Source organism: Perna viridis, chromosome 10, assembly GCF_037379345.1.
Source record: "Perna viridis isolate PV_CMFRI_1.1 ecotype Kerala chromosome 10, ASM3737934v1, whole genome shotgun sequence".
In the NCBI taxonomy this organism is placed as follows: domain Eukaryota; kingdom Metazoa; phylum Mollusca; class Bivalvia; order Mytilida; family Mytilidae; genus Perna; species Perna viridis.
This window is the reverse complement of record NC_142454.1, coordinates 14,026,709-14,048,701: the sequence shown is the minus strand read 5'-3', so window position 1 is coordinate 14,048,701 and position 21,993 is coordinate 14,026,709. Positions and strand designations below refer to the sequence as shown.

The 21,993-nt window shown below is 29.1% G+C and overlaps 1 protein-coding gene and 1 long non-coding RNA gene across 17 annotated transcripts in view; both read left to right on the top strand.

Annotated features, from left to right (window-relative positions):
• LOC148604626 (transcription intermediary factor 1-beta-like) overlaps positions 1 to 21,993 on the top strand; it is a 293,163-nt gene that overhangs the window by 173,941 nt on the left and 97,229 nt on the right. The gene's annotated exons all lie outside the window — the stretch shown is intronic.
• On the top strand, positions 5,287 to 12,512 carry LOC148604632 (uncharacterized). Its single transcript, XR_015916020.1, has 2 exons — positions 5,287 to 10,703; positions 11,405 to 12,512. It is a non-coding gene; the product is annotated as an uncharacterized LOC148604632 (long non-coding RNA).

The window sequence follows — 21,993 nt, the reverse complement described above, 5'->3', positions numbered from 1 at the left end:
TTTATACTTTTATTTGAGTATGTAAATATCGAAAAAAAATTATATAAGTACATGTAAATATCAATGCAGAGTGTCTCAGTTTGATAGAGAATATACAAGTCTAGGAAATTTAAAACAATAATTTTGAGGGAATTTACAACTGAGACTGAGTTGATTAAAAAAAAAAAACCCATACTTGTCAGATACAGATAATATTTACGTTATAGATATTACTAAGCTAGATCAAATGAAAATGACAAAAATTAAAAAGAAAATTAATAACAAAATTGTTCATATATGATCATGATCAAATTCTTTCAGTTTATAAATGAATGTTAACATATCATTTCACCAGCTAAAATGAACTTCTATGTCATTAAGGCACCATTTGTAAACATTCTCAGCAATGTATGTTCTGATAATACTATCGATGAGAGATATATGTAACCAGTCATGACATAAGCTAACCACTTCAATGTCAGATACTGAGGCTTTTTTTTCTTTTGTTGAGTAATACTATAAGCCTCCATTCTATTAAAAATTTATCTCTTTTTCGTCATTATATAAATGAATACGTATTAGGAAACTATAATCTTTGTATATCATTGCTGCTTTCATTTGATAAAAGAAAAGATCTGTTTACTCTCCGTGTTAGTGAAGATATATCTGTTTTGTTTATTTCAGTTTGTAAGTATCAAGAGAAAGTAACATAAGTACATGTATTTATTTCATCCGACTGTTAAGTATATACAATATACTACTTAAGATAAGTTTGTAACAGCAGGCAATTGCGATAGATGCTAATGAAAAAAAGGAAGAGGACAAAGACCAAATTGTATAAGGCATCTTATTTTAAAAGTTATAAATTATTTGTTGACACTTTGAGCCAGTAATCTCCTGATTAATTGAAAAATTGAAATGACAAATGTTATAAATATGAAAATTATATCAGACATTCTTTGTTGATCAAATATGAACATATCAAATACTAATCAACAAACACCTAAATAATTATGACGTAAATAGTAATCTATCCTTTGCTATTTTGTTTTCTTTCACTACTGTTAAGGTTTCCTTGAAAACTATACATATTATATCGTTTGTATTTTTTACAACAAAAATGTTTGGAAATTTTGGGGGTATCTGTTAATAGACTGTAAGACAGGTAGATGTATATACTCATTCAGACCGAGTAAGTTAACAAAAGTATTTAAAGATATTTAGAAATTATAGAAAAAAGAGAGAGAGAAAGAAAAAACCAAAAAACAATAATACTTATTTGATATTATTTATGTTGTATTTAACTAAAAATACTTTTACATTCAGTTGTATATCATTAAAAAGAGTTTTATTCAAGTTCAAAATATTTTTTTGCAATGATCTATACTTTTATTTGAGTATGTAAATATCGAAAAAAAATTATATAAGTACATGTATAGATCAATGCAGAGTGTCTAAGTTTGATAGTGAATATGCAAGTCTAGGAAATTTAAAACAATAATTTTGACGGAATATACAACTGAGACTGAGTTAATTAAAAAAACCCATACTTGTCAGATACAGATAATATTTACGTTATAGATATTAGCAAGGTAGATCAAATGAAAATGATAAAAATTAAAAAGAAAATTAATGACAAAATTGTTCATATATGATCACGATCAAATTCTGACAGTTTATAAATGTATGTTAAGATAGCATTTCACCAGCTAAAATGAACTTCTATGTCATTAAGACACTATTTGTTGACATTTTCAACAACGTATGTTCTGATAATACTATCGATGAGAGATACATGTAACCAGTCATGACATAAGCTAACCACTTCAATGTCAGATACTGAGGCTTTTTTTCTTTTGTTGAGTAATACTATAAGCCTCCATTCTATTAAAAATTTATCTCTTTTTCGTCATTATATAAATGAATACGTATTAGGAAACTATAATCTTTGTATATCATTGCTGCTTTCATTTGATAAAACAAAAGATCTGTTTACTATCCTTGTTAGTGAAGATATATCTGTTTTGTTTATTTCAGTTCGTAAGTATCAAGAGAAAGTAAGATAAGTACATGTATTTATTTCATCCGACTGTTAAGTATATACAATATACTACTTAAGATAAGTTTGTAACAGCAGGCAATTGCGATAGATGCTAATGAAAAAAAGGAAGAGGACAAAGACCAAATTGTATAAGGCATCTTATTTTAAAAGTTATAAATTATTTGTTGACACTTTGAGCCAGTAATCTCCTGATTAATTGAAAAATTGAAATGACAAATGTTATAAATATGAAAATTATATCAGACATTCTTTGTTGATCAAATATGAACATATCAAATACTTATCAACAAACACCTAAATAATTATGACGTAAATAGTAATCTATCCTTTGCTATTTTGTTTTCTTTCACTACTATTAAGGTTTCCTTGAAAACTATACATATTATATCGTTTGTATTTTTTACAACAAAAATGTTTGGAAATTTTGGGGGTATCTGTTAATAGACTGTAAGACAGGTAGATATATATACTCATTCAGACCGAGTAAGTTAACAAAAGTATTTAAAGATATTTATATAAGATTATCATCAGTTAGAAAGTGCGAAATAGCTTGAAAAGTTAGATAGAAGATAAAGTTAGAATATCGGAATGCAGATAATGTTACCGTTAAACAATATAAACAATAACGTGTTCAATTAGAGAAAAAAGAGAGAGAGAAAATTAAAAAAAAAAAAAAAACAACAATGATACATATTTGATATTATTTATGTTGTATATGACTAAAAAAACTTTTATATTCAGTTGTATATCATTAAAAAGAGTTTTATTCAAGTAGAAAATATTTGTTTGCATTGATTTATACTTGTATATGAGTATGTAAGTATCGAAAAAAATATATAAGTACATGTATAGATCAATGCAGAGTGTCTCAAATTGATAGAAAATATACAAGTCTAGGAAATTTAAAACAATAATTTTGACGGAATTTACAACTGAGACTGAGTAGATTAAAAAAAAAACCCCATACTTGTCAGATACAGATAATATTTTCGTTATAGATATTAGCAAGGTAGATCAAATGAAAATGATAAAAATTAAAAAGAAAATTAATAACAAAATTGTTCATACATGATCATGATCAAATTCTTACAGTTTGTAAATGTATGTTAACATAGCATTTGACCAGCTAAAATGAACTTCTATGTCATTAAGACACTATTTGTTGACATTTTCAACAATGTATGTTCTGATAATACTATCGATGAGAGATACATGTAACCAGTCATGACATAAGCTAACCACTTCAATGTCAGATACTGAGGCTTTTTTTCTTTTGTTGAGTAATACTATAAGCCTCCATTCTATTAAAAATTTATCTCTTTTTCGTCATTATATAAATGAATACGTATTAGGAAACTATAATTTTTGTATATCATTGCTGCTTTCATTTGATAAAACAAAAGATCTGTTTACTATCCTTGTTAGTGAAGATATATCTGTTTTGTTTATTTCAGGGCGTAAGTATCAAGAGAAAGTAAGATAAGTACATGTATTTATTTCATCCAACTGTTAAGTATATACAATATACTACTTAAGATAAGTTTGTTACAGCAGGCAATTACGATAGATGCTAATGAAAAAAAGGAAGAGGACAAAGACCAAATTGTATAAGGCATCTTATTTTAAAAGTTATAAATTATTAGTTGACACTTTGAGCCAGTAATCTCCTGATTAATTGAAAAATTGAAATGACAAATGTTATAAATATGAAAATTATATCAGACATTCTTTGTTGATCAAATATGAACATATCAAATACTAATCAACAAACACCTAAATAATTATGACGTAAATAGTATTCTATCCTTTGCTATTTTGTTTTCTTTCACTACTGTTAAGGTTTCCATGAAAATTATACATATTATATCGTTTGTATTTTTTACAACAAAAAAGTTTGGAAATTCTGGGGGTATTTGTTAATAGACTGTAAGACAAGTAGATGTGTATACTCATTCAGATCGAGTAAGTTAACAAAAGTTTTTAAAGATATTTATATAAGATTATCATGTGTTAAAAATTGCGAAATAGCTTGAAAAGTTAGATAGGAAATAACATTAGAATATCGGAATGCAGATAATGTTACCGTTAAGCAATAACGTGTTCAATTATAGAAAAAAAGAGAGACAAAAAACAATAATACATATTTGATATTATTTATGTTGTATTTAACTAAAAATACTTTTATATTCAGTTGTATATCATTAAAAAGAGTTTTATTCAAGTTCAAAATATTTGTTTGCAATGATTTATACTTTTATTTGAGTATGTAAATATCGAAATAAATTATATAAGTACATGTATAGATCAATGCAGAGTGTCTCAGTGTGATGGATAATATACGAGTCTAGGAAATTTAAAACAATAATTTTGACGGAATTTACAACTAAGACTGAGTAGATTAAAAAAAACAAAAACTCATACTTGTCAGATACAGATAATATTTACCTTATAGATATTAGCAAGCTAGATCAAATGAAAATGATAAAAATTAAAAAGAAAATTAATAACAAAATTGTTCATATATGATCATGATCAAATTCTTACAGTTTGTAAATGTATGTTAATATAGCATTTGACCAGCTAAAATGAACTTCTATGTCATTAAGACACTATTTGTTGACATTCTCAACAATGTATGTTCTGATAATACTATCGATGAGAGATACATGTAACCAGTCATGACATAAGCTAACCACTTCAATGTCAGATACTGAGGCTTTTTTTTCTTTTGTTGAGTAATACTATAAGCCTCCATTCTATTAAAAATTTATCTCTTTTTCGTCATTATATAAATGAATACGTATTAGGAAACTGTAATCTTTGTATATCATTGCTGCTTTCATTTGATGAAACAAAAGATCTGTTTACTATCCTTGTTAGTGAAGATATATCTGTTTTATTTATTTCAGCCTGTAAGTATCAAGAGAAAGTAAGATAAGTACATGTATTTATTTCATCCGACTGTTAAGTATATACAATATACTACTTAAGATAAGTTTGTTACAGCAGGCAATTATGATAGATGCTAATGCAAAATGGAAGAGGACAAAGACCAAATTGTATAAGGCATCTTATTTTAAAAGTTATAAATTATTTGTTGACACTTTGAGCCAGTAATCTCCTGATTAATTGAAAAATTGAAATGACAAATGTTATAAATATGAAAATTATATCAGACATTCTTTGTTGATCAAATATGAACATATCAAATACTAATCAACAAACACCTAAATAGTATTCTATCCTTTGCTATTTTGTTTTCTTTCACTTTTGTTAAGGTTTCCTTGAAAACTATACATATTATATTGTTTGTATTTTTTAAAACAACAATGTTTGGAAATTCTGGGGGTATTTGTTAATAGACTGTAAGACTAGTAGATTTATATACTCATTCAGACCGAGTAAGTTAACAAAAGTATTTACAGATATTTATATAAGATTATCATCTGTTAGAAATTGCGAAATAGCTTGAAAAGTTAGATAGAAAATAAAGATAGAATATCGGAAAGCAGATAATGTTACCGTTAAACAATAACGTGTTCAATTATAGAAAAAAGAGAGAGAGAGAGAAAAAAAAAAAACAATGATACATATTTGATATTATTAATGTTGTATTTAACTAAACATACTTTTATATTCAGTTGTATATCATTAAAAAGAGTTTTATTCAAGTTCAAAATATTTGTTTACAATGATTTATACTTTTATTTGAGTATGTAAATATCGAAAAGAATTATATAAGTACATGTATAGATCAATGCAGAGTGTCTCAGTTTGATGGAGAATATACAAGTCTAGGAAATTTAAAACAATAATTTTGACGGAATTTACAACTAAGACTGAGTAGATTAAAAAAAACCAAAAACTCATACTTGTCAGATACAGATAATATTTACCTTATAGATATTAGCAAGCTAGATCAAATGAAAATGATAAAAATTAAAAACAAAATTAATAACAAAATTGTTCATATATGATCACGATCGAATTCTGACAGTTTATAAATGTATGTTAACATAGCATTTGACCAGCTAAAATGAACTTCTATGTCATTAAGACACTATTTGGTGACATTTTCAACAATGTATGTTCTGATAATACTATCGATGACAGATACATGTAACCAGTCATGACATAAGCTAACCACTTCAATGTCAGATACTGAGGCTTTTTTTTTCTTTTGTTGATTAATACTATAAGCCTCCATTCTATTAAAAATTTATCTCTTTTTCGTCATTATATAAATGAATACGTATTAGGAAACTGTAATCTTTGTATATCATTGCTGCTTTCATTTGATAAAACAAAAGATCTGTTTACTATCCTTGTTAGTGAAGATATATCTGTTTTGTTTATTTCAGTTCGTAAGTATCAAGAGAAAGTAAGATAAGTACATGTATTTATTTCATCCGACTGTTAAGTATATACAATATACTACTTAAGATAAGTTTGTGACAGCAGGCAATTATGATAGATGCTAATGAAAAAAAGGAAGAGGACAAAGACCAAATTGTATAAGGCATCTTATTTTAAAAGTTATAAATTATTTGTTGACACTTTGAGCCAGTAATCTCCTGATTAATTGAAAAATTGAAATGACAAATGTTATAAATATGAAAATTATATCAGACATTCTTTGTTGATCAAATATGAACATATCAAATACTAATCAACAAACACCTAAATAATTATGACGTAAATAGTAATCTATCCTTTGCTATTTTGTTTTCTTTCACTTTTGTTAAGGTTTCCTTGAAAACTATACATATTATATCGTTTGTATTTTTTAAAACAACAATGTTTGGAAATTCTGGGGGTATTTGTTAATAGACTGTAAGACAAGTAGATTTATATACTCATTCAGACCGAGTAAGTTAACAAAAGTATTTACAGATATTTATATAAGATTATCATCTGTTAGAAATTGCGAAATAGCTTGAAAAGTTAGATAGAAAATAAAGATAGAATATCGGAATGCAGATAATGTTACCGTTAAACAATAACGTGTTCAATTATAGAAAAAAGAGAGAGAGAAAAAAAAAAAACAATAATACATATTTGATATTATTAATGTTGTATTTAACTAAACATACTTTTATATTCAGTTGTATATCATTAAAAAGAGTTTTATTCAAGTTCAAAATATTTGTTTGCAATGATTTATACTTTTATTTGAGTATGTAAATATCGAAAAAAAATATATAAGTATAGATCAATGCAGAGTGTCTCAGTTTGATGGAGAATATACAAGTCTAGGAAATTTAAAACAATAATTTTGACGGAATTTACAACTGAGACTGAGTTGATTAAAAAAAACCCATACTTGTCAGATACAGATAATATTTACGTTATAGATATTACTAAGCTAGATCAAATGAAAATGACAAAAATTAAAAAGAAAATTAATAACAAAATTGTTCATATATGATCATGATCAAATTCTTACAGTTTATAAATGTATGTTAACATAGCATTTAACCAGCTAAAATGAACTTCTATGTCATTAAGACACCATTTGTTAACATTCTCCTCAATGTATGTTCTGATAATACTATCGATGAGAGATATATGTAACCAGTGATGACATAAGCTAACCACTTCAATGTCAGATACTGAGGCTTTTGTTTCTTTTGTTGAGTAATACTATAAGCCTCCATTCTATTAAAAATTTATCTCTTTTTCGTCATTATATAAATGAATACGTATTAGGAAACTGTAATCTTTGTATATCATTGCTGCTTTCATTTGATAAAACAAAAGATCTGTTTACTATCCTTGTTAGTGAAGATATATCTGTTTTGTTTATTTCAGTTTGTAAGTATCAAGAGAAAGTAAGATAAGTACATGTATTTATTTCATCCGACTGTTAAGTATATACAATATACTACTTAAGATAAGTTTGTGACAGCAGGCAATTATGATAGATGCTAATGAAAAAAAGGAAGAGGACAAAGACCAAATTGTATAAGGCATCTTATTTTAAAAGTTATAAATTATTTGTTGACACTTTAAGCCAGTAATCTCCTGATTAATTGAAAAATTGAAATGACAAATGTTATAAATATGAAAATTATATCAGACATTCTTTGTTGATCAAATATGAAAATATCAAATACTAATCAACAAACACCTAATAGTAATCTATCCTTTGCTATTTTGTTTTCTTTCACTTTTGTTAAGGTTTCCTTGAAAACTATACATATTATATTGTTTGTATTTTTTAAAACAACAATGTTTGGAAATTCTGGGGGTATTTGTTAATAGACTGTAAGACTAGTAGATTTATATACTCATTCAGACCGAGTAAGTTAACAAAAGTATTTACAGATATTTATATAAGATTATCATCTGTTACAAATTGCGAAATAGCTTGAAAAGTTAGATAGAAAATAAAGATAGAATATCGGAAAGCAGATAATGTTACCGTTAAACAATAACGTGTTCAATTATAGAAAAAAGAGAGAGAGAGAAAAAAAAAACAATGATACATATTTGATATTATTAATGTTGTATTTAACTAAACATACTTTTATATTCAGTTGTATATCATTAAAAAGAGTTTTATTCAAGTTCAAAATATTTGTTTACAATGATTTATACTTTTATTTGAGTATGTAAATATCGAAAAGAATTATATAAGTACATGTATAGATCAATGCAGAGTGTCTCAGTTTGATGGAGAATATACAAGTCTCGGAAATTTAAAACAATAATTTTGACGGAATTTACAACTAAGACTGAGTAGATTAAAAAAAACCAAAAACTCATACTTGTCAGATACAGATAATATTTACCTTATAGATATTAGCAAGCTAGATCAAATGAAAATGATAAAAATTAAAAACAAAATTAATAACAAAATTGTTCATATATGATCACGATCGAATTCTGACAGTTTATAAATGTATGTTAACATAGCATTTGACCAGCTAAAATGAACTTCTATGTCATTCAGGCACTATTTGGTGACATTCTCAACAATGTATGTTCTGATAATACTATCGATGACAGATACATGTAACCAGTCATGACATAAGCTAACCACTTCAATGTCAGATACTGAGGCTTTTTTTTTCTTTTGTTGATTAATACTATAAGCCTCCATTCTATTAAAAAATTATCTCTTTTTCGTCATTATATAAATGAATACGTATTAGGAAACTATAATCTTTGTATATCATTGCTGCTTTCATTTGATAAAACAAAAGATCTGTTTACTATCCTTGTTAGTGAAGATATATCTGTTTTGTTTATTTCCGGAAGTAAGTATCAAGAGAAAGTAAGATAAGTACATGTATTTATTTCATCCGACTGTTAAGTATATACAATATACTACTTAAGATAAGTTTGTTACAGCAGGCAATTATGATAGATGCTAATGAAAAAAGGAAGAGGACAAAGACCAAATTGTATAAGGCATCTTATTTTAAAAGTTATAAATTATTTGTTGACACTTTGAGCCAGTAATCTCCTGATTAATTGAAAAATTGAAATGACAAATGTTATAAATATGAAAATTATATCAGACATTCTTTGTTGATCAAATATGAACAGATCAAATACTAATCAACAAAAACCTAAATAATTATGACGTAAATAGTAATTTATCCTTCGCTCTTTTGTTTTCTTTCACTAATGTTAAGGTTTCCTTGAAAACTATACATATTATATCGTTTGTATTTTTTACAAGAAAAGTGTTTGCAAATTCTGGGGGTATTTGTTAATAGACAGTAAGGCAAGTAGATGTATATACTAATTCATACCGAGTAAGTTTAAAATGAAATTTAATGATAGGGGTATAGGAGCTAATGTTACCGTTAAACAATAACTTGTGGTCAATTATAAAATAGAAAAAAGTGAGAAAAAAAAATTAAGAAAAAACGATAATACACATTTTATATGATTAATGTTGTACTTAACTTAAAATACACCTAATATTTTGTTGTATTTAATTAAAAAAAGTTTTATTCAAGTTAAAAATATTTGTTTGTAACGAATTATACTTTTGACGGAAATATGTATGTTTATTTATTCCTAGGGGACCAATGTTCGAGGTATAGGGGAAAGATATGATATCGTGAAGTAGAAACTCTATCAAACAAATGAATGGAAAATGTCCTTTTCGTGGTTAACTATATCCATGAAAACCATGAAAATATGTTCCCCACGAACAATAGTATTTCACGGTGTACACTATCTATAACAGCAAATATATTTTGTTTGGTTGATAAGCATGACAGAAATATATACATAAAGTAATGTTTATTATGTATGTAAACTAAACATGCTTAGGACTTGTTTTAGTTTAAAATCAATAATTGTTGTTATCATTTTGATTCGTATGCTTCATGTTTATTTGTTCATATTTGTCATTTCTGTTTTGATTTGTTTATAAATTAGAAATCTAAATGGTAGATTATCAAGGCAATTTAGTTATAGTTAATTAGTTATTGCCATTGAGACTAGAGTGTTTTGTTTTACTGAATTTGCTAATGACAAATGATATGACACGTTTAAATGGTGATCGAACTGATGCAGTAGAAGTTCGTGATATTGTAGGAACAAGGTACTGTAGGTAAGATAGAGTTTTGTTCATGTATCATGTTTTCAGTTTTCCTATATATTCTTATTTTCATTTCAGGCGGTGTCGAAAATGTAACACGTAAGTACGAAGCAATATTATAATAGAAACATCACAGTCAGGACGAACATGTGTTATTACATTTACAACTCATACAGGTTTCTTATACATATAAAGGATTAAATTACTGAAGAAGACATTGTTTTTAACACTAGAAATTAACGTTTTTTTTATTCTATTAGTTTTACGTTTTGATGAAGTAAATGTAGTTAGAGACTTTAAAGAACAGTTTTCATGTTACATTATACTTTAATTTTGCAATTTTACAATATCATTATTTTACGAATACTTTGCAAAAGAGATACTGGTTATGACTGCCCCGGTGGTAAAATATTTACCTTGGATAATATATTTCAGTTTTATATATCAAGAGTATTATGTTTTGTAATCCGTTTAATATTCAATTGTTTGAAAATGAAAGTTGTTGCAATATGATATAGAATTTATTGTGGTGACATTTTTAAATATTATTGTAGTATATCTTGCTGCTGGTTAGGTTTAATAGTATCAACACTGTAGCGATGTTGCTGGTTTTAAGAGTAATTAAGTAAACAAATATTCTAGCGGAAATCAAAAGACTTAAAGTATTCAAAAATATACATATTAAAAATACACGATTGACAGGTGGTTCTTTATATTAACCTTTCTTAGACTGTATGTTGTAATAAAATATATGGATATATCTGTGTATTTAATGTTTAATATTTCTTATTTTTCAATAGTTTTATGGAGTATATTGGAGAAGTTTGAATAATGAAAAGAGAGAGAAAATAACAAAATAAACTGACAAAAGACTTAACTTGTTAAGTTTAAGCTTTTTTTTAAGTTTGTGTGTTTTGTAGATCCGAGTTGATTTTTTTTATGTTTTATGTGATTTATGTTCAGAAGTATCATGTAATTGTACTAATTAAATCGTGTTGGATAATTTAAGAAACTGAAACATTACACTCATATGAGGAAAAAATCACTAAAATGTAAATAAGTTATTTCTTTCTAATTTTAACATTGTGGAAGATCGTTGTTTGTTTTCAATCAAGAAAAATCAACCGTTCATTTTGTTTTTAAGACTTTGTAAACATGGATAGTGTTGAATGTAATATAAGGTTTTTAAGTCGAAGTTTTCGTACATGTTCAACTCATTTTGTTTATTGAATTGAATTGAATTTTATTGTACTGTATCTTGCTGCCGTTTATAAGGTGAATAGTTTAAACAAATCATTCTATTGTTAACATTTATAATCAAGATATTTTGATTTAATTGAAAAAGAAATAAGAAAGGACATTCTTCCGAAAAAATCCCATGAATAAGAAAAAAGCATAAGAAGATCTAGATGTATGGTTAAAAAATTGTACTCTATACTTACTGCATGATTTAATATGAAATTTGGAAACTAAGAATAAACATAAAGAGATATAGAATCCCATCATGAATCTTGCTACTGTCGGTATGTCATACATACCCACTACAGCTCATGTCATTTGGTAACAATAACAAATTTGGTCTGTTTAGGTACTTGTGTAATAAATCTACAGCAATCAAAATTCTTGCAGGCGAGGGTTTTTTTCTTTTCTTTAAATTATGTACAGTCCGTTGAACACTGCACACGGATTTAAATGATGTTACATATTTCTGCTTGAAACGACAGATGTATATTGTGATTATCATTCCCGTTGATTTGTCCATTTGAAGCTCCTTCCGTACCAAGTTGTAAACCCGAACTCTCAAACATGCTTCATAAATTATCATATATGTGTAACTACTTAGATTATTCAATGATTGATGAGATATGTATACTGGTTTATACTCCATAAAGTCATGTTACTATACAATGGTTGCTTTATACAGGACCATAAAAAAATTGATGTCGTATATTATTGCTCTTCTTTGTGTCCTACGTAGTCGTCTGTAAACACTTTATTTTCGTGCCAAATCTTTTTTTTTTACTTAAAAATATAAGAAAGGTCTTAATAACAAATGGAAAGCTGATATTGATATTGTGACGCCTATTGTTTTGAGATAAAACAAGCGTTAGGTGTTGGGGAAAAGAAATATATGTTTGTAATACCTAGGCATAAGTGTGAAATACAAAGCTATTCAGCATTTTGCCGAGACAAAATGGGTCTGGTTAATTGCATACTTCTGTAATTGCGCCAATATAAGATGTAAACGTATCCGTGAAATGAGATATATAATTTCATTATAAGTCCGTTTGTAAATGTCTGAAATTCTCTAGAAAGAAGGGACAATGCAGGTGATATAACCAAGTCATGCAAACGCCGACAAAAACACAAGTACAAAAATAATAATAATAATAATAATAATAATAACACATAGAAAAACGAATAACCCTTTCCCAACTAAACCCCAAGATGTACTCTTGCTTCCTGTGAGATATGCTTGACGGTTGCAAAAGTCCGTTGAGAAGGAAATTAATAATCCTTGTTAACTCTATAATGTCAGTGATACCTACAGGTTCGTTGTGACTATCGTTGAATTTAGGTAATTTTTTTTCGTTGACATTCTTGCGGTATAGGGATAATATACAGATAATCACAAAATATTGGATCATTCAGTAATAAAACATCATGTACAGACAGTGGACATTAGCCGACATGCATTTTATTTGTTTTGTAAGTTTTGCATAATAGAGTTGTAGAATCATAGCAAGTAAAGGTTTCCATTTTTTCAATTAGTGTATAAACTGTCTAGAAAAAGGTCCATTAAATATTTGCAGAGAAAAAAGAGAAATCTTAAGTAAATGGAATCTCTGTGACTGATGCTACATACGTCAAGTAAATTGAATATTAATTATTTACTGCCACTGCAGATATTACTGACCATCTCATTGACAATTTCTATTGTCTACTTTCTCAATATGGTACTAAAAGTTTGAAACTTAATTATAAGAACAAAGATGTGAAAAATGGAAGGTGTCTATGAATTACAGACCTGAATGCATAAATGACTACTTCATTATTTTTTCTATGGATTTTTGTGCACCATAGATCACCTCTACGATTTACGCTGTCTAAAGTCTTCATGGATTGGTACCCAATTAACCAGTTTACTTTGCTTTCCTGATGGATTGGTACCCAATTAACCAGTTTACTTTGCTCTCCTGATTCAACCCTTTTCTTTTAACATCTGGATGAAGATATAGTCAAAACATTCACCCTTCCAATTTCTTCGTATTCCAGTGTTTAATATCCTACGGCAAAAATCGAAACCAAGAATAAGTTCTCATTAACATCTTCTACAAAAGATGAACCAATTTTTGTTTCCACCTTTGTTGATAGGTTAAATTGCAAGCTTCACTGCCATTTTTCTTGTGCGAAATGTCCTGTGCTACCCTTTATTGGTATTCCGTTATTTACAGACTAATTTTTTGGTCGAATATTTCCAATATATCTTTCAGTTAAAATCTTCTTCGTGTGGTTGTTTCATTTACCATCATCTATACGATTGACGATTGGATTATCATCACAAATGATCACAACAATGTGGGACCACAACAACGTAAACAATTGTTTCGCCGTCACGTTGTTCACGGTCATTAAGAACAGTCTGTTTTTCGCGCAGTTCTGAAAGTGTAATCAAGGGGCACGATTTGAGCTGTAATCAAAAGAAGATATTCCAAGGATAAGAAAAGACAGGGAAAACAGACACAAAATGAAAGATTTTATAGAGTGCCAAACAACCCGCTTTCTTTACACTTCATAATTTCCGATATATTTTAACATAAATGGGCAGCATAAAATTGGTCAAAATCGGTAAAACCAGTATAAAACAGTACAGAAGATACATATATGAACAATGAGTGACAAAAAGAGAAAAAATGCAACAAAAATTATGTATATATTAGTAACGAGTTTCAAAATGAATTACAATGTATGTGGAAGGTGCGTAAAATTCATAAAATTAAATAACAATACTAATATACATATGTAATAAGATAGAGCTATCGAAAATATTTTTAAGGCAGCGTATGCGACGTATTTTCCTATAACCCCGGACAAAAAGCCTGTCTCTAAGGTAACGGTTGTGTCTTATAAAATCGGAATAGTCGCTACTATCTCTGACATACCTTAACATCAGGGAAATATAAACACCATACGCAGAACAGCTGGTATATATTACTGCACAATAAAGGAAAGTTTATAATTGTAATATCAAAATCATATTGTGTCAGTAGTCTATCGTTGAATGAAATATCGATATGTGAAATTAAAGGATCTAGCCACTTTACCTTTTGTTTTTATTTTCACGGTATTTTGAAGGAAATCCAATTCATAAAAATGGTAACAGATCAGCTAGGAGAGAGGCATAGTAAGGGGCCAATGCAGATCCTTTGCTAAAAAGTTGTTTTGTCAAAAGTGAGATATTCTTACATACTGATCACTTATTGCTCGGTCAAATATGTTTGTTTCTTTTATTGTTTTGTAGTGGTAATATACGCAGAATCTACATATGGTTAATGCTAGAACATTCGATGAGACCATTAAATACTTGAGGTTAGTTAAGATTACATCGTTGCTGAACGCATTGCGTTTGTCTTTAGAATTACTCGAATATCAGTTATTCCTACCACTGGCATAAAGCATTCATAGTATTGCGTTTGACATATAAACACGATGTTGATATTACCTTTGATCACAGGAATAACACATATGTCTCATGAGAGAGTAATCAAGGGAACCAAGGTTATAGCGGTAATCAAAAGAATGTAATCCAGGGACAAAGACCAAACATGGAAAACAGACATACACAACAAAGAACATAAAGTAACTAAAATCATACATACAAAGTAACAAAAGTAAATGAGCAACTCCGACTCCACTAAAGACTGGGAGCATGGACCAGGTGCACCGGTAGGGTAAGCGTCCTCTGCTTTTCTAGAAACACCCGCCGAGTTGCTCATAAAAAGTCAAGTCCGGGGTAGACAAACGAGGAAAGGAAAACTATGACCCGTTGAATAAATCAGTTTTCATGGTGCTGATGGATACACGATAACGATTCACGAGTTCATGATGACGACCATAAAACCTTTGTAGTGATGACTTCAATCTTGTAACAACATAACCCTGTTCCAGAAGCCTATTTGTTAGAGTTCTACACAAAACAAAAAGTCTGTGTAGTTTCGGCAAGCTCTGGCATAACGTATGAGTTATGAATACTCCATACGCAGGATCCGAAGGGATGTTGCCACAAATAAAAGGAAACTTGACAATTCTGAATGAAAAGTCATTACGTTTGTCGTAATGTTTAATCAATAGTTTTCCTTTACCATCGATTGGTAAGTGTAGGTCAAGATATGAGGCTAACTTCACAGTGTCTGTAGTATCCTTTATCTCAAGTTCTTTTGGGTAGATGCGATGTATCAAATCCCCGAAATTAGGATTGTTTAAAGATAATACGTCATCTATATAGCGGAAACTGAGATTGAAGGATCTGGCCAAACGATATTCTTTCTTTCGGATCAGATCAGCTATAAAGTCAGCCTCAAAAGAGTGAAGGAATAGGTCAGCAAGTAAATGAGCATAATTTGTTCCCATTGGAATGCCGACCATTTGTTGAAAAACACGTCCACCACACTGGACAAATATGTTGTCGATTAAAAATTCCAGCATTTTTTAAACATCTTTCTCTGTATATTTGGAAGATGATTTGGAATTATTTCTTAGTATGAGGAATCTCTACCAAGAACTATATATTTGTATCTAGGTGTACCATCTTTTTTGGAAAAACAACGATGTATAATGTTTTTTAGTCGGGATTTTAACTGAGTATGGGGAATAGAAGTATACAGTGTTGAAAAATCATAGGTTTTAATGAAGGAAGAAATTTGAATATCATCTGTAATGAACTGGGCGTCATTTGGCGAGAGTACTATAGGGTACAGTGAATACCCAAACTTAGTGACAAAATCACGCAGCTGACTGCTTAAAAGACAAGATCGGTAATCTATCTTTCATTAGTGATGAAATAGTAAAGCCTCTTCGTTACTTGGTTCTCATTCATGCTTTAAGTTCCTTTATTCTGAAAAAAAAAAACAAAAAAAAAAAAAAAAACATTGTTATGTTCAAATATAAGTTTTGTTTTGAAAATATTTCAAAACTGGTTTGTTCTCTTCGTAACTTTAATTAAGTGTCAGATGTTAATGAACGGAAAGTATTCCTCGCAGAAAAGCTTTTAAACCAGAAATATCGATACCACAAACTTATTTACTAATTTTATTCACCGTTACAAAAGTTTGATACAAAACTAATATAATACTTGAAGGTTTTTAATAAAAAAAATATCTTGTTCACCGAGTTCTTTACCAACACATAATCTATGAAGCACTTTCTTTCAAAAACACCCGAGAAATTTTATCAAGTTCCCATAATGTCTTTCATAAATTTATTAGTATAGGATGCTATTTTCAATTCATTGTCTATTCTCTGAACCTTGATTCCACAAATGGATGTTCGACCCCTGAAAATATTAAATCTTTTTTAAGTATTAAATTTATTAAATATAAATCGTGTAAATTTAGTAATTGACGTCACATCTCCAAAGCAATCCAGTCTACTGATGCTAGTAATTTTGATGGTTTTGTCATTATTTTATATATTTAGTTCCAGCGTTCAGTTACTGCAAGTGTTCCTTAATCGAATTCTCTAATTTTGTCTATATGATGTATTAAATGAAGAGAATTCGATGTTTTGTTAATCAAATTTGTTTGTGTTTTCAGTTCTCGTTTGATCTAACATTAAAATAGTAGACATCTGCATGTCCGCGGTCAGAAAATGTTGATCATTAATTTATCATTGTGTCCTAATTTGTATTCTGTAACCGTTGATTGTATTACTTTTGTTGTTGCGGCTTTGCAGCGCTTACTTAAAAAATCAAATATATTTTTTGGGAAGACGTTAAATAGTTGGTTTTGCACAACGAAGTGTGGTAATCAATATAGGTGTGCTCAAGACCTTTTGATGAAATCTGAAAGTATTTACTATTATGTTTGAGGTCATACACTGCTGCATTTGTTGCGTTCAAAACTTATGTTCTTACACTCCACAGTTGTACGTTTTGCTTCTATTTGGTAGGTATTAACAGGTTTTTGTAACATAACGTGCAAAAGTTTATCAAATATTCTTACCCACATATGACCACTACTTCTGATTATGGCCCCAGGGTCCGGATATACAGATCTGTCAATGTTTTCAATAGAAAGATTGTCGAAGTTCAGGCCAACACGAATTTTTTTCCCTTTCAGAAACAAAAATGTATATCTTTTTACTCGCCACCTAAGGTATGTTACTTAAAAATCAAAAGCTGGCCATGTAAAAGGTGGTGCAGTTCAAAGTTCTTTGATGAAGGTGTATAAGAAAAAACGTGTTTATAGCAAACTTTAACGTCCAATAGAAACAATAGTAAATGAGAAACTCGGACTCCACAGAACTCTGGGATATGATGGACCAAGTGCATCGGTAGGGTAAGCGTCCTCTAGAGTTGGTAGAGACAATAATACTCTTATAGAAACCAATTGAATACTCATTTGAAAAAAAAAAAAATTCTCCAATTTGAGATAATTTCTGAACAACTCTGCATGTATACAGTCCGACTACCAGCTTTGTTTATATTCAACTTTTCATTATATGAAGTCACTTTTCGTTCATTCATTGCAACATCATATTAGTTTGTTAGATTTTTTATATCCAAACTCGTAAGTTATCTATCCCAAGCATTTAATAATATATTTTAAGGTGCTGAATCAGATGAAGGTTTAGAGCAGAGTTTAAGATGCCGCGAGAATCTTGATTCTCTTGATTTGTCTTTCAACCTAATAAGTCTTTTTTTCAAAATAATTTGAATCGTATTGCTATACTAACATTAACTTGCAAGTCAAAATTTGTGTTTACTACTACCAATGACAAATATTTAATGACTTTATGGAAATATTAAAAAATGATTAATAGGATAAAAATTGATACCGAAATTTAAAATCTAACAACTCCGACATATACTGTCGTTAACAATATCAAAGCGTATCAAAATTCAAGAAATTGGCCGATACTTGAAATATGAAAATAAGAGTAACAACAAAATTACCAAACACTAATCTGACTCATAATCCCGTCAAGTCCAAATTAAATCTGGTAATATAGACTTAAGCCACCGGAGCAGCTGGTATCGCAATGGTCCTGACTTAGAACAGGCACTTCAAACGAAATTATGGGTTAAATCTATGTCACATAAGCACAAAGAACATTTTACAAAAAAAAAAAAAAAAAAAAAAAAAAAAAATCATTACTCAATGTTGTAGAAGAAACTAAGTTTTTTTAACCATGGACTGATATATAAAAAAGAATTTGGTAAGAAACCATTTAAGACATATTTCCTTAATCCCGGGGTTCAAGTGTCTGTTATATATTATGGAGATATTTATGGCGTTCAAGGAGGTCAGAGAAGTTAGTACTTGCTCAAACGTAGCGAATCAATGGTAACATATAAAACCATATACAGGAGATGACGGGATATTGCTGCACATGCAAGGACAATTTTTGATATTAAAATTAAAGTTGTCTCTTTGATCATAAATCTTATTGCTGAGATGACTACTGTTGTCAAATGTTGACCAATATTTATGACAAACGTGATGACGTTTTATTCAGAATTGTCAACTTTCTTTTCTTCTGTGGCAGTATTTCTTCAGCACCTGGGTATGAAGTTTTCATATCAAAACTCATACATTATACCAGAGATTGCCGTAACTGCGCGGACTTTTTTAATATCGCACTAGATCTCTTACAAGTAGTCTTCTTGAACACGGTTATGTGTACAAGTCATCACTGCGGAAGTTTTATTAATCGTCATCATGAACTCGTTGATCGTCGCGATGTGTCCATCTGCGCCATGAGAGCTGGTTTGTTTGGCGTGTCGTAGTTTTTCTTTCCTCTTTCGTCTACCCCGGACTTGACTTTTGATGAGCAACTCGGCGGATGTTTCTAGAAAAGCAGAGGACAACTACCCTACCGGTGTACCTGGTCTATGCTCCCAGTTTTTATTGGAATTCGAGTTGCTCATATACTCTTTTGTTTTGTATGTATTATATTAGTTTCTTTATGTTCTTTGTTGTGTTTGTTTTCCATGTCTGGTATTTGTCCCTAAATTACATTCTTTTGATTTCCGCTAGGATCTTGGTTCCCTTGATTACTTTAAGATATAATAAGGAAACCATTACATTACCTGGTTCATGTCTTGCCACATGTGGGTCCGATATATATCATTATTGTGGGGATTATTGTAATACGCTACGTTTTCATACAAAATACTCTTAATTCTTTGTAAAAATCTGGCTTCTCCTTCTTTGATGTGAATGTCGTGATCATGTCATAATAACCAGATTCACATTGTTGTAAATTGAAATATAAAGTCCATAGTATCATTGCAGGTCGGTGAATAGATTGCAATATTATGCTTAAAAAACTGTTTCATAAAATTCTCAAAAAAATAAGATTTTTCTCCAATTGTCTACTTCAAGCAAATTGATTGGTCAAAAGTTTGGTAAAGGAAAATGTTTCAGGATAATCCCATCTCAACATGTTTTATACCATGCAAATATAGTGTCGTCGATATGACAGCAAAACGATTCAAAAGATTATATATATAGCTGTTATTACCACTCAGTAGGACTTATATGGAATCAATTTAATTGATTTTAAACTACGACTATTGCACACTATTCCCATTCTGAGATGTGAACAGGGGTTGAATACAAAAATCTATCGAGAATACTTACCAAAATACCCGCACCAGACCTGCGACAATCGCAAAGGAGAGCTGTTGATGTTAATGCCTATAACAATCCCATCATGATTGTTTATTGGCTCTCTGAATTTATTTCAAGAAATCATATATTGTACGTTTAATAATAAAAAAAAATACTCGTAATATACACGCCGAATGGCATGTTACAAGTGAGCATTACCTGTAAATGCAAATGCGAATGATTCAAAAACGTTTGCAAGACTTTAGAAATCCCAATTAATAATTTGAAATTAAGGTAATAAACAAACCACTATTCATTCATACATCATTTAAATTTGGATCTAAATTATCTTGTCCACAGTATATATATGGTTATGAAGCATTAATGCTTTCTGTTAGATAGTATGTAGATGGCAGATTATATACATAGTAGGTTCAAGATTCTAATTCTTTATCACACTATGTAAAGAGGTTATCAGAATTCACACAATAAACAAATCTCTTTCTTGATGTCATATGGATGATTCTCAAGGAAATCTTCTGCTGGTCAGTGACTGGAACGATGGCTATTGGTCAAATTGCTCACCGAATAAAATTTTTCTTATGTCTGGGATAGATTGCATCTGACCTATAATTATCACAGACAATATTGAAAATTTATTATGAAATTGATTCACCATATTATATATATACTTTACACAATATTAAAAAAAAATTTAAAAAAATTAAAAAATTTGTCATTCTATTCAGTACTGTGATAGTTTCTGTAATAAGGTTTAACAAACAAACGGTTTTTTGCGAATTGAACGGTAGCCATGTGTAAACTGACAACTAAATAATTAAACTAAGGTAGAGCTGATAACATAACCAGCTAATAAGACATTTTTGTAATCACACTTTCTACAATAAAACAAACAAACAAACAAAAAAATCGACACAAATGCATCAAATGTGCTCTTCTTTTCCATTCATATCTAGCTAAACAATATTTAAAGGATGAAAACATATGATTCATAATACCTATTCAATGATATGTTAAAGTTCTGAATTCAAATTATTTGCTAAAAAGCTTTAGTTGAGAAATAGTTCAAACCACTCCGATGATGTCTTGTTACCATGGATAAAATAAATTTGACAATGCATAACGTAAATCTCCATCTAGGATTTTAAATCATGAAATAGCGATGCATTTACATTAGGACAAAAATGGAAAAGTATGTCGTTAATTCACCAAGTACAAATCTTATATTAGTCTAGTAATTTATCTCTGTTTGGGAAAGGATGGAGTATACTGGTTCATCAGTGCTAATGGAAGTTTACGAAATTGCTAACACCTACGTCGAGTAAGAGACGACATGAAATCTAACCAACATGAGCACGATTTCTTTTAAAAATCACTTTTGAAATCGTGTGTACATCACATTAAATTATACAGCCAAGAAAAAAATATCTTGGTCAAGTGGATAAATGTTTTCCTTTTGACATTTAATTAACATTTTGTTTATATTACCTTATTAATGTGGTCACCCGTTTCCAATTCTGTGTTATTTTTAAATC